This window comes from Heterocephalus glaber, unplaced genomic scaffold (assembly GCF_053883595.1).
Source record: "Heterocephalus glaber isolate CG9 unplaced genomic scaffold, H.glaber_assembly_v1.0 deba00001546, whole genome shotgun sequence".
Lineage (NCBI taxonomy): Eukaryota > Metazoa > Chordata > Mammalia > Rodentia > Bathyergidae > Heterocephalus > Heterocephalus glaber.
Window position 1 is genome coordinate 678,916 of NW_028258339.1, and position 11,582 is coordinate 690,497.

An 11,582-nucleotide genomic window follows, 5' to 3' on the forward strand; every position below is an offset into this window, starting at 1 on the left:
CACTGCTCCCGGCCCAGAGGTAGGGGCTTCCTGGCTACCATCCCTCCCACTGCTCCCAGCCCACAGGAAAGGGCTTTTGGGTCACCATCCCTACCGCTGCTCCCGGCCCCTGTCCCAACTCTCCCAGTTCAGAGGAGGTAATCCGTGCAGGTGCTAACAGCCCCCTGCCCCAGTCGAAATGAGAAAACACATAAATAAGTCTCAAAACCAGACCTCCATATCACCTACAGCAACCCCAAAGGGAAATGAGATGGAACCCTCTGATATTCAACCACCTGAACCCACTGAACTGGCAACAAAAGGGGATCTGGAAAAAATGAAATCAGAAGTAATTTCTCAGATAACAGGAGAAATTGTGCCCCTAGTGCAAGACATGATTAATAAATCTAGAGAGGAGCTCAGGAACATGATGGAATCCCAACATAAGAAACAAAAGGAACCCATAAAATAGATGCAAATAGATTTCCAGGACATGAAAAACTCCATTGAAAGTCTACACAGCAGAATGAGCCAATGTGAGGACAGAATTTCAGATATAGAAGATAAGATTGCAATTAGTGACCAGGAAAAAAGAAATTGCTTCAAAATTATAAGGGAACATGAGAAATCAATCCAGCAGCTGCTAGATGATGGAAAGAAGAATAACGTAAGACTGATTGGGCTCAATGAAGAAACAGGAGAGAGTGGAGATGACATAAAAAATCTCTTCACAGAAATAATGGCAGAAAACTTTCCAAGCAGGGGAAAAGGATTTGACATACAGATAAGTGAGGCACATAGGACTCCAAATCGCCTTGATCAAAAAAAATCTACACACAGGCATATAATTGTTAAGATTCCAGAAACACAACAGAAGAACAAAGTTCTCCAAGCAGTCAGAGAAAAGAAACAAATCACATACAAAAGAAAGCCCATCAGAATCACAGCAGACTTCTCAACACAAACCATCAAGGCAAGAAGAGCTTGGAGTGACATATTCCAAGCCCTAAAAGAAAACAGCCTCCAACCCAGATTGATGTACCCTGAAAAACTATCTTTCAAAATGGATGGAGAAATAAGATACTTTCATGACAAAGAGCACCTTAGGAACTTCGTCAATACCAAACCAGCACTCCAAAGAATTTTACACAATATCCTAGGAACAGACATTGAGGATCACAACCCCAGGAAGCAAAGCAGAATGAACCTATCTGGCATGACAAGAAATTAAATGTAAAGGGGGAGAACCCCACAAAAAGAAAAAGTCATGGCAATGACAAGTCAATACGTTTCAGTTATAACCATCAATGTTAAGGGTCTCAATTCACCAATCAAAAGAAATAGACTGGCAGAATGGGTCAAGAAGCAAAATCCAACAATATGCCACACACAAGAAACACACTTCATTCAAAAGGAAACTCATAGGCTGAAAGTTAAAGGGTGGAAAACAATACTCCATGTGACAGGAACCCCAAAAAAGCAAGAGTAGCTATCCTCTTGGCAGATCGAGTAGATTTCAAACCAACACTGATTAAGAGAGACAAGGAAGGACACTACATCCTTGTAAAGGGAAGAATCCAAGAGGAAGAGATGATAATCATAAATATCTATGCACCAAACACTAGTGCACTCAACTGTATAAAACAAATACTAACGGACATGAAAAGTCATATATGCACTAATACAATTGTAGTGGGGGACTTCAACACCCCACTGTCACAAATAGATAGATCAACTAGACTGAAAATAAGTAATGAAATACTAGAACTCAATCGAACTCTTGAACAAATGAACTTAACAGATGTTTACAGAGTCTTCCACCCCACAAAATCAGAATACACATCCTTCTCAGCTGCACATAGGGCATTCTCAAAAATAGACCACATACTCACACATAGAACATGTTTAAGTAAGTGCAAACAACTGAAGTTATCCCCTGTATATTATCAGACCATAGTGCAATGAAATTGGAGATCCATAGCAAAAGAAACTCAAAAAATTTCATAAACACATGGAAATTGAACAACACACTTCTGAATAACCAATGGGTCACAGAGGAAATCAAAGAAGAAATCAGACAGTTCCTTCAATTAAATGACAATGACAGTACAACATATCGGAATCTATGGGACACAAGGAAAGCAGTCTTATAAGGGAAATTCATAGCAGTGAATATGCATATTAGGAAAACAGAACGAGCCCAATTAAACAACCTGATGCTGAACCTCAAGCTTCTAGAAAAAGAAGAGCAAGACAAACCCAAAGCTCATACAAGGGAGGAAATTATAAAGATCAGAGGAGAAATCAATGCAATGGAGACTAAGAGAACGATACAAAAAATCAATGAAGCCAAGAGTTGGTTCTTTGAAAGAATCAACAAAATTGACAAACCTTTAGCCAACCTTGTCAGATAAAGGAAAGAAAAGGCCCAAATCCATGCAATTAGGAATGAAAAGGGTGAAATTACAACAGACCCAGCAGAAATCCAGAGGATCATCAATACCTACTTCCAGAACCTATACGCCAATAAGATGGACAACACAGAAGAAATGGACAGATTCCTAGATACATATGAATTACCAAAGTTGAATGAAGAAGACCTAAAAATTCTGAACAACTCAATATCAACCAATGAAATTGAAAATGTAATTAAACACTTATCAACTAAGAAAAGCCCGGGCCCTGATGGCTTCACTGCTGAATTCTACAAGACATTTAGAGAGGAACTGCTGCCACTACTATTTAAACTCTTCAGTGAAATTGAAAGGGAAGCAATACTCCCAAATTCATTCCTGGAAGCAAGCATCACCTTGATCCCCAAAGCAGAGGAAGACCCAACTGAAAAAGAGGACTCTAGGCCAATCTCACTAATGAACATAGATGCAAAAATCCTTAATAAGATACTGGCAAACAGAATGCAGAAGATCATCAAGAAGATCATACACCCTGATCAAGTGGGATTCATCCCAGGGATGCAGGGATGGTTCAACATACACAAATCAATCAATGTAATACACTATATCAATAGGGCCAAGGACAAAAACCATATGATTATCTCCATAGATGCAGAAAAAGCATTTGACAAAATCCAACATGCATTTATGATAAAAACCCTACAAAAAACTGGAATAGATGGTCTCTACCTCAAACTGATAGGAGCCATCTATGAAAAATCAACAGCCAATATCATACTAAATGGTCAAAAACTGAAATCTTTCACACTAAAATCAGGAACAAGACAAGGATGCCCACTATCACCACTCCTGTTCAATATAGTTCTGGAAACATTAGCCACGACAATTAGACAAGAGAAAGAAATAAAAGGAATAAAGATAGGTAATGAAGAAGGCAAACTGTCATTATTTGCAGATGACATGACACTCTACATAGAAGACCCGAAGAACTCCACCAAAAGTCTTCTAGTCTTAATAACCAAATTCAGTCAAGTAGCTGGCTACAGGGTCAACACACAAAAATCAATAGCTTTCCTCTACACCAATGACAGACTCACTGAGAGAGAAATAAGGCAAATAATTCCTTTCACAATAGCATCCAAAAAACTGAAATACCTAGGAATCATCCTAACGAAAGAAATCAAAGACCTCTTCTCTGAAAACTATGGCACCCTGAAAAGAGAGTTGGAAGATGATATCAGAAAATGGACAGACATCCCCTGCTCCTGGGTAGGAAGGATTAATATAGTGAAAATGGTCATACTTCCAAAACTGCTATATAGATTTAATGCAATTCCAATTGCGATCCCAGCAGCATACTTCACAGACCTGGAGAAATCAATCCAAAAATTCATTTGGAATAAGAAGAGACCCAGAATAGCAAAAGCTAGTCTAGGTAACAGAGACATGGCAGGGGGTATCACAATCCCCAACCTGCAACTCTACTACAAAGCTACTGTGATCAAAACAGCATGGTACTGGCAAAGAAACAGACTTCAGGACCAGTGGAACAGATTAGAAGATGCAGAAACAACGCCAGACACACTCAGCCATCTCATCTTCGACAAAGGAGCCAAACACCCTCACTGGAGGAAAGATAGCCTCTTTAATAAATGGTGCTGGAAAAATTGGGCTTCAACTTGCCAAAGATCAAAACTGGACCTGTATCTCTCACCATGCACTAAACTAAAATCAAAATGGATGAAAGATCTAAATATTAAAATACAAACTCTGAACCAGTTGGAACAGAGGTTAGGTAGAACCCTTGAAGACATCGGTGTAGGAAAAGATTTTATGAACAAAACCTCAGTTGCCCATGAACTAGCACAAACAATCAACAAGTGGGATCTCTTCTTATTAAAAGGCTTCTGCACAGCAAGAGAAACCACCAACAGTGTGAAGAGACAACCCACAATGTGGGAAAAAATCTTCACCTGCTCTTCCTCAGACAAAGGTCTACTATCTCGAATCTATAAAGAACTTAAAAAGATCAGACCTCCCAAATTTAAAGACCCAATCTGAAAATGGGCATCTGAAATGAACAGACATTTCTCAGACAAAGAAGTAGAAATAGCCAATAAATACATGAAAAAATGTTCAACATCACTGGTCATTTGAGAGATGCAAATGAAAACAATGCTGCGATTCCACCTCACTCCAGAAAGAATGGCTGCTATCATGAAATCAACCAATAAGAAATGCTGGCGGGGCTGTGGGGAAAGAGAAACCCTGCTCCACTGCTGGTGGGAATGTCGACTGGTGCAAGCACTGTGGAAATCAGTATGGAGATACCTCAAAGAACTCGGACTGGAAGTCCCATTTGACCCCGCTATTCCACTGCTGGGGATCATCCCCAAAGAATTAAAAGAATCATACCACAGTGATATATGTGCGCCCAAGTTCATAGCAGCACAGTTTGTGATAGCTAAAACTTGGAAACAGCCCAAATGCCCATCAACTGGAGACTGGATCAAGGAAATGTGGTTTTTTTATAAAATGGAGTACTACTCAGCCATAAAAAATGAGAAAGTAGAGACATTTATAGCTAAGTGGATGCACATTGAGGCAGTACTCTTAAGTGAAATAAATAGGACACACACGAATAAATACCAAATAGTTTCTCTGGTGTGAGAAACTGAAAGTGTAAATAAGGACTAAATGTATAATAGGTAATGTGAAATAGGAAGAAAAGGGGCAAAGGGGAAGGAAGTGGGAGGGCTAGGGGAAAGGATAGAAGGGAGTGGGATCAATATGAGAAAATGGAAAAATAGGAACAAAATCTTTGTAAATAGGGAGGAATGCAGTGGTTGAAGGGAGGGCTGGGCAAGGGTGAAAAATAAGAACCAAGAGAGACTATGTAAAGGTGCAAATTTCCAATGATGAATGTCATTATATTGTATACCTAAAATGTACCAATGATTAGAATGAATAATCGATAACGTAAAATAGGAAGAAAAGGTCCAAAGGTGTAGGGGTAGTGGGAGGGGCAGGGGAAGGGAAAGAAGGGAAAGGAAAATGATGAGAAATGGAAAAAATGGAAGTAAAGTCTTTGTGAATAGGGAAGGATGGAGGGCGTGAAGGGAGGGCTAGCAATGGGGAAAAAACAAGAACCAAGATGCATTATGTAAAGGTACAATTCCCAATGAGAAATGTAATTGTGTTGTATACCTACAATGTACCAATAAAAGAATTTAATTAAAAAAAAAAACCAACAGCCAACATCATACTAAATGGTCAAAAACTGAAAACTTTCACGCTAAAATCAGGAACATGACAAGGATGCCCACTATCACCACTCCTGTTCAATATAGTTCTGGAAACATTAGCCACAGCAATTTGAAAAGAGAAAGAAATAAAAGGAATAAAGATAGGAAAAGAAGAAGTGAAACTGTCATTATTTGCTGACGGTATGATACTTTACATAGAAGACCCAAAAACCTCTGCCAGAAGACTTCTAGACTTAATTGACAGATTCAGAAGAGTAGCTGGATACAAGGTCAGCACTCAAAAAACAATAGCCTTCTTGTACACAAATAACAGACTCACTGAGAAATTAGGGAAACAATTCTGTTTACAATAACATCCAAAAAATTGAAATATCTAGGAATCAATCTAACAAAGGAAGCAAAAGAACTCTACACTGAAAACTACAACACTCTGAAAAAAGAAATCGAAGAGGATACAAGAAAATGGAAAGACATCCCTTGCTCCTGCAGAGGAAGAACCACTATAGTGAAAATGGCCATACTTCCAAAACTACTATATAGATTCAATGCAATGCCAATTGAAATTCCAACAATATACTTCACAGAACTAGAGAAAACAATCCAAAAATTCATTTGGAACCAGAAGAGACCTAGAATAGGTAAAGCAATTCTAAGCAACAGAGACATGGCTGGGGGTATCACAATTCCCAACTTGAAACTATTCTACAAAGCTACTGTGATAAAATCAGCATGGTACTGGCAAAGGAACAGACCTGAGGATCAGTGGAATAGATTAGAAGATCCAGAAACATCTCCAGACATACTCAGTCACCTCATCTTTGACAAAGGAGCCAACCAGCATCATTGGAGGAAAGATAGCCTATTTAATAAATGGTGTTGGAAAAACTGGATCTCAACCTGCCAAAGATTAAAACTAGACCCATACCTATCACCATGCACTAAACTAAGATCGAAGTAGATTAAAGTTATAAATATTAAGACAGAAACACTAAACTTGCTGGAAGATAAGTTAGGTAGAACTCTTGAAGACATTGGCATAGGAAAAGACTTCATGAACAAAACCTCAGCAGCACGGGAACTAGCAGAAAGAATCAGCAACTGGGATCTCATCTTATTAAAAAGCTTCTGCACTGCAAAAGAAACAACCAACAGAGCTAAGAGACAACCTACAATATGGGAAAAAATTTTTAGCAGCTGTACCTCAGACAAAGCACTACTATCTAGAATATATAAAGAATTGAAAAAAATCAGAACCCCCAAATTCAAAGACCCAATTCAAAAATGGGCATCTGAAATGAGCAGACATTTCTCAGACAAAGAAAAGCAGCAAACAAATATATGAAAAAATGTTCAACATCACTGGTCATTGGAGAGATGCAGATGAAAACAACCCTGAGATTCCACCTCACCCCAGAAAGAATGGCTGCTATCAAGAAATCAACAAATAACAAATGCTGGCAGGGTTGTGGGGAGAAAGGAACCTTTCTTCATTGTTGGTGGGCGTGCAGACTGGTGCAACCACTGTGGAGGTCAGTATGGAAATACCTCAAAGAACTAGGACTAGAGGTCCCATTTGACCCAGCTATTCCCCTACTGGGTATCTTCCCCCCAAAATTTAAAGAGTCATACCACAGTGATATATGTGCACCCATGTTCATAGTGGCACAGTTTGTAATAGCTAAAGCTTGGAAGCAGCCCAAATGCCCATTAACTGGAAACTGGATAAAGAAAATGTGAGGTTTTTTATAAAATGGAGTACTTCTTAGCCATAAAGAATGAAAAACTAGAGTCATTTGTAACTAAATGGATGCATATCGAGGCCATATTCTTAAGTGAAATAAATAAGACACACATGTGTAAATACCGAATAGTTTCACTAGTGTGAGAAACTGAAAGTATAAATAAGAGTTAAAATGATTAAAATGAATAATTGATAATTTGAAATAGGAAAAAAGGTCCAAAGCCATAGGAGTGAAGGGAGGGGAAGGGGAAAGGAAAAGAGGGAAAGGAAAAACTATGAGAAAAGAAAAAAAATGGAAATGAAATGTATGTAAATAGGGAAGTGTGGAGGGGGTGAACGGTGCATAAGTGATGGGGAAAAAAATAAGAACCAAGATACATCATGTACAGGTACAAACACTCAATGATAAATGTAAATGAATTGTGTACCTAAAATGTACCAATAAAATGTACCAATAAAATTAATTTAATAAATAATTTCTCAAGATCACAAAGCTCATATATAGCAGACCAGAATTTGACCTGAGTTCAGCCTGACAAAGACTATTTTTTCTACAATTATCCTGTTCCACTTCATGGTAAGTACAGAATATTAAACATTACTATTACTTATACATCTGAACCTGTCACCTTGCAAAGTTGCCCTTCCCTAATGCTTCACCTCCTCTCTGGCTCCTTGATTAAGTGAATAAAATTTCCACGTTCTCAGTAATCAAGGCCAGATACATCACCATATATCGATATCAATTGCTATCTCTTCCCATTTAACTTTAAAATGAAAATTCCGCTGTGAGTCCTACAATTCCTTGAAGTACTTTTCTAATTCACTCACTAAACTGTGACTGTGACAGTGTAGCCGGGATTTGTTTATGGACAGGAAGAGGATAAAATCATAGGAAGATATGGCAATTAATAGAACAAGAATCTGAAAGGTTAAAAGGATTTGGGAGTACATGCATAACCACACCATGTTCAGTATACACTTCTACTATGTATCTTGTCACAGATAGTTCTTGTAGCAATTTGTTTATAGGGTTGTTACCTTACTAGACTATGAGCTCTTTAAGGGAAAAGATCCTGCTTTAACCATTTGAATATCGAGTTCCTAGTGTAGTGTTATTTAACCCTGAATGAGTTAGGTTGGTAGAAGGGCTGGGAATATGGCTCAGTGGTAGAGTGCTTTCCTGGGTTACATTCCCATCATTGAAAAAAAAAAGGAAAGGGAAAAAAAGAAAAGGTCACATAAACTCATTGGTACAATGAAATATATTAAACACTCAGTATTGTGTAGCATAAATAAGGCTAAAAAACTGTTTGCATTTATTAAAATTCCTTGTAATTCATACATGTAGTGCAGTAGATTTTTCCCAGAGGGTATGTAACATGTATACACTGCATTGTACTTCACAAAAGTATTTTTACATATATTATTATGACACTTAATCATCACACCATCTCTGAGAAGTACAGACATTCCTCATTTAACAACCAGGATCTGTTCCTGTGAATAGTCACTAAATGAATTAGTTGCTAATTGAAGAAATGTAAATAGTACGTACATTACAATATTCAGAACAAAGAAATGGTCAAAGGCAACTCCAACTTGATGACTTTGCTTTTATTTGCATAACTCTTGCATGCACTACTGTAATGTATAACAGAACATAAAACTACAATACTGTACTGCACAGTACAATAATCAAAAATTATGGTACTGCATAAACAAGGTGTACTATACCAAAAAAGACATTGAGGCTGTATAAAAAAAGATGTACAGATTGTACAAAACATAGATGGGTAGTAAGTCTGAGTGTTGGGTCATAAGTCTGAACAGTTGTTAAACAGGTAGGTCATATAGTGAGGAATATCTGTAATTGCTATATTCAGTGTTTTAAAGAAAGGAAAATCAAGAATCAGAGATATTAAACAACGCTTCTACCAAGATCATATATAGTTGAAAAATACCATTCAGTGATAATTACACACACACAAACAAACACACACACACTTGGTGTATCAGTCAGTGCTTACTAGAGAAACAGACTTAGTGCAATTTATACAAATATATAAGAATTTTTTTTTAAATGTGACTTTTCTCTGGTCTTTATTCTGGAGAGGAGGAATCCTCCTCATCATCTTTCTCATCTTCATTATTGAATGAGCAGGGGGTCTTGCCTCGGGACTCGGAGCAGTGAGAGGCTGCACTGCTGGACTGGTGACTGTTTGGGGCAAGGAACTGCCCAGTTGCTAAGGCCACTTCAGCATCCAAGCATAACCCTTGGTTTACTTGATTGGGGTAGGGTTGCACTGGTGGTCAAGTCTAAATTTGATGCTGATTGGGCACAGTTCAAAAGTAGTCCCTGGTTTAACCAAGAAGGTCCTGTGAAGATATCTGTGATGTAACTGTCTAAAGCCTTTGGCACCAGCAATTTAGTCAGTTTCAGGTCCTCCAGAGAGCATTTGCCTGACTCCAGGCCAAAGGACATTCCCATCCCTTTCAGTACTTCTGTGTCATCGTGGATCTCAAGGTGTTGTCAAAATTAAAAAGAAATTCAAACTTGTCACTGGAGATGCTGCAATCTAGCACCGTCTTTCTGCTCATATTGATGATTATAAACATCAGCTGAATGGTATAGTTTAGTGCTGGGGGTCCCTGGTTTTGCTTTTCATTTTGTCGATTTCTCTGTACTAGGTTTTTTAAAGCAATTTGCTGTAGGAGAAGTGTTTTTGTTTTTTTTTTTTTTTGTAGGAGAAGTTCTTGCAACTGGGCCACTTCTGCTTTACCCATTCTATCTGCCTCTGCTTCTCTATCTCCAGGTTTTGACATTCCTGAGCAGAATTGGTAGGTAGACCAATCCATTTGATTTCTTTTTTTTCCTTTGAAATTAAGTTCGTTGCCTTTAGCACATTTAGAGCATCATAATCACTTCTCCTAATGTTCTTCTGATCATAAGCCTGCGAATCTGCTGCCAAATGATTATTTGAATTGGTGAACTCTGATACCAGTTCATCAGCTACTTCATTATATGATGTTGTACCTTTCTGCTGAACTTTTTCACACACTTTCATTGAAAAATATCTCAAGCCTTTTCCATTTTTATCTCCTCTTTTGCTTCATTTAACTTTCTGAAAAATCAGATTCTATAAATTCTATAGCCCATTTTCTATCACCAGGAACCCAGTTAGTTGCTTCTGCTATGTGTGTCTGAGTGACCATTGCTGGTGCAGGAGTGTATGGGCTCCTGATCAGAACACTTCCTGAACTGGTGCATCTCTGTGGTGTGCTTATAATCTTAGGTTAGATAATTTATAAACAGCATAAATTTATTGCTCACTGTTCCAGAGAGTACGTCTGAGGCTAAACATCAGCAGATTCAGTTTGATGAGAGTTAGCTTTCTGCATTCCAGATGGTGCCTTTCTGCTGTGTTCTTCTAGAGCTGAAGGCACAAATATATAAGAATTTACAAGACAAGGTTACAAGGACTTCCTGTAGAGTCAGGTGTGGAAAAGTGCAAAAGGTCTGTCTCCACACTGGAGATCCAAAGGATCCAGTCAAAATACCTAGAGTTCACTATAGTGTTCTGCATGAGTCCATATCAGGAGGCAGAAGAATCTGTGCTGGAAGGCTGGAGGGTCTGGTCTGGAAGCCAGGAGACACCATCCAAGGTGAAGATGAAGATTGGAGTGCCTCTGAGGAAACAGAAGCAAACCTTCCTTCTTCATTTCCCTTTTATTCCATTCAGGCCACAAGACTATTTGTTGGTGCTATTCACACCCAGGGTGGGTCTTCTATGTTCAGTACCTTCAGCCACACCCAGAACCATGCTGATCTAATTCAGTTAGGCATTTCTTCCTCAAGTTGACACAATCAGTTAACTATCACAATCCATCCCTTGTCAACTTGACAGCCAGACACGTGTCTTTAAACCATAATTACAAAGATGATTACACCTAACATGTTACAACTATCCTGAGTAAAAAAAGAAATGCACTCATTACCTCCACAGAATAGAAGGTGTGTTTTCTTTGGGTAATGCTTACTCCTATCATTTCATAACATTAACATTATAACATAGGTTTAACAATACTTCAGAACCAATATTAAGTCTATCAACATTATATTACATAGGAAGCATATTAGGAGAGAATTATTACCATTACAATCCTTGTTTCTGTAGCTGA

The 11,582-nt window shown here is 38.3% G+C and overlaps 1 pseudogene; it reads right to left on the reverse strand.

Annotated features, from left to right (window-relative positions):
• Nucleotides 1-9,503: 9,503 nt before the first annotated feature.
• LOC101699225 (transcription factor Dp-2 pseudogene) lies at nucleotides 9,504-10,687 on the reverse strand (annotated as a pseudogene).
• Nucleotides 10,688-11,582: the final 895 nt, after the last annotated feature.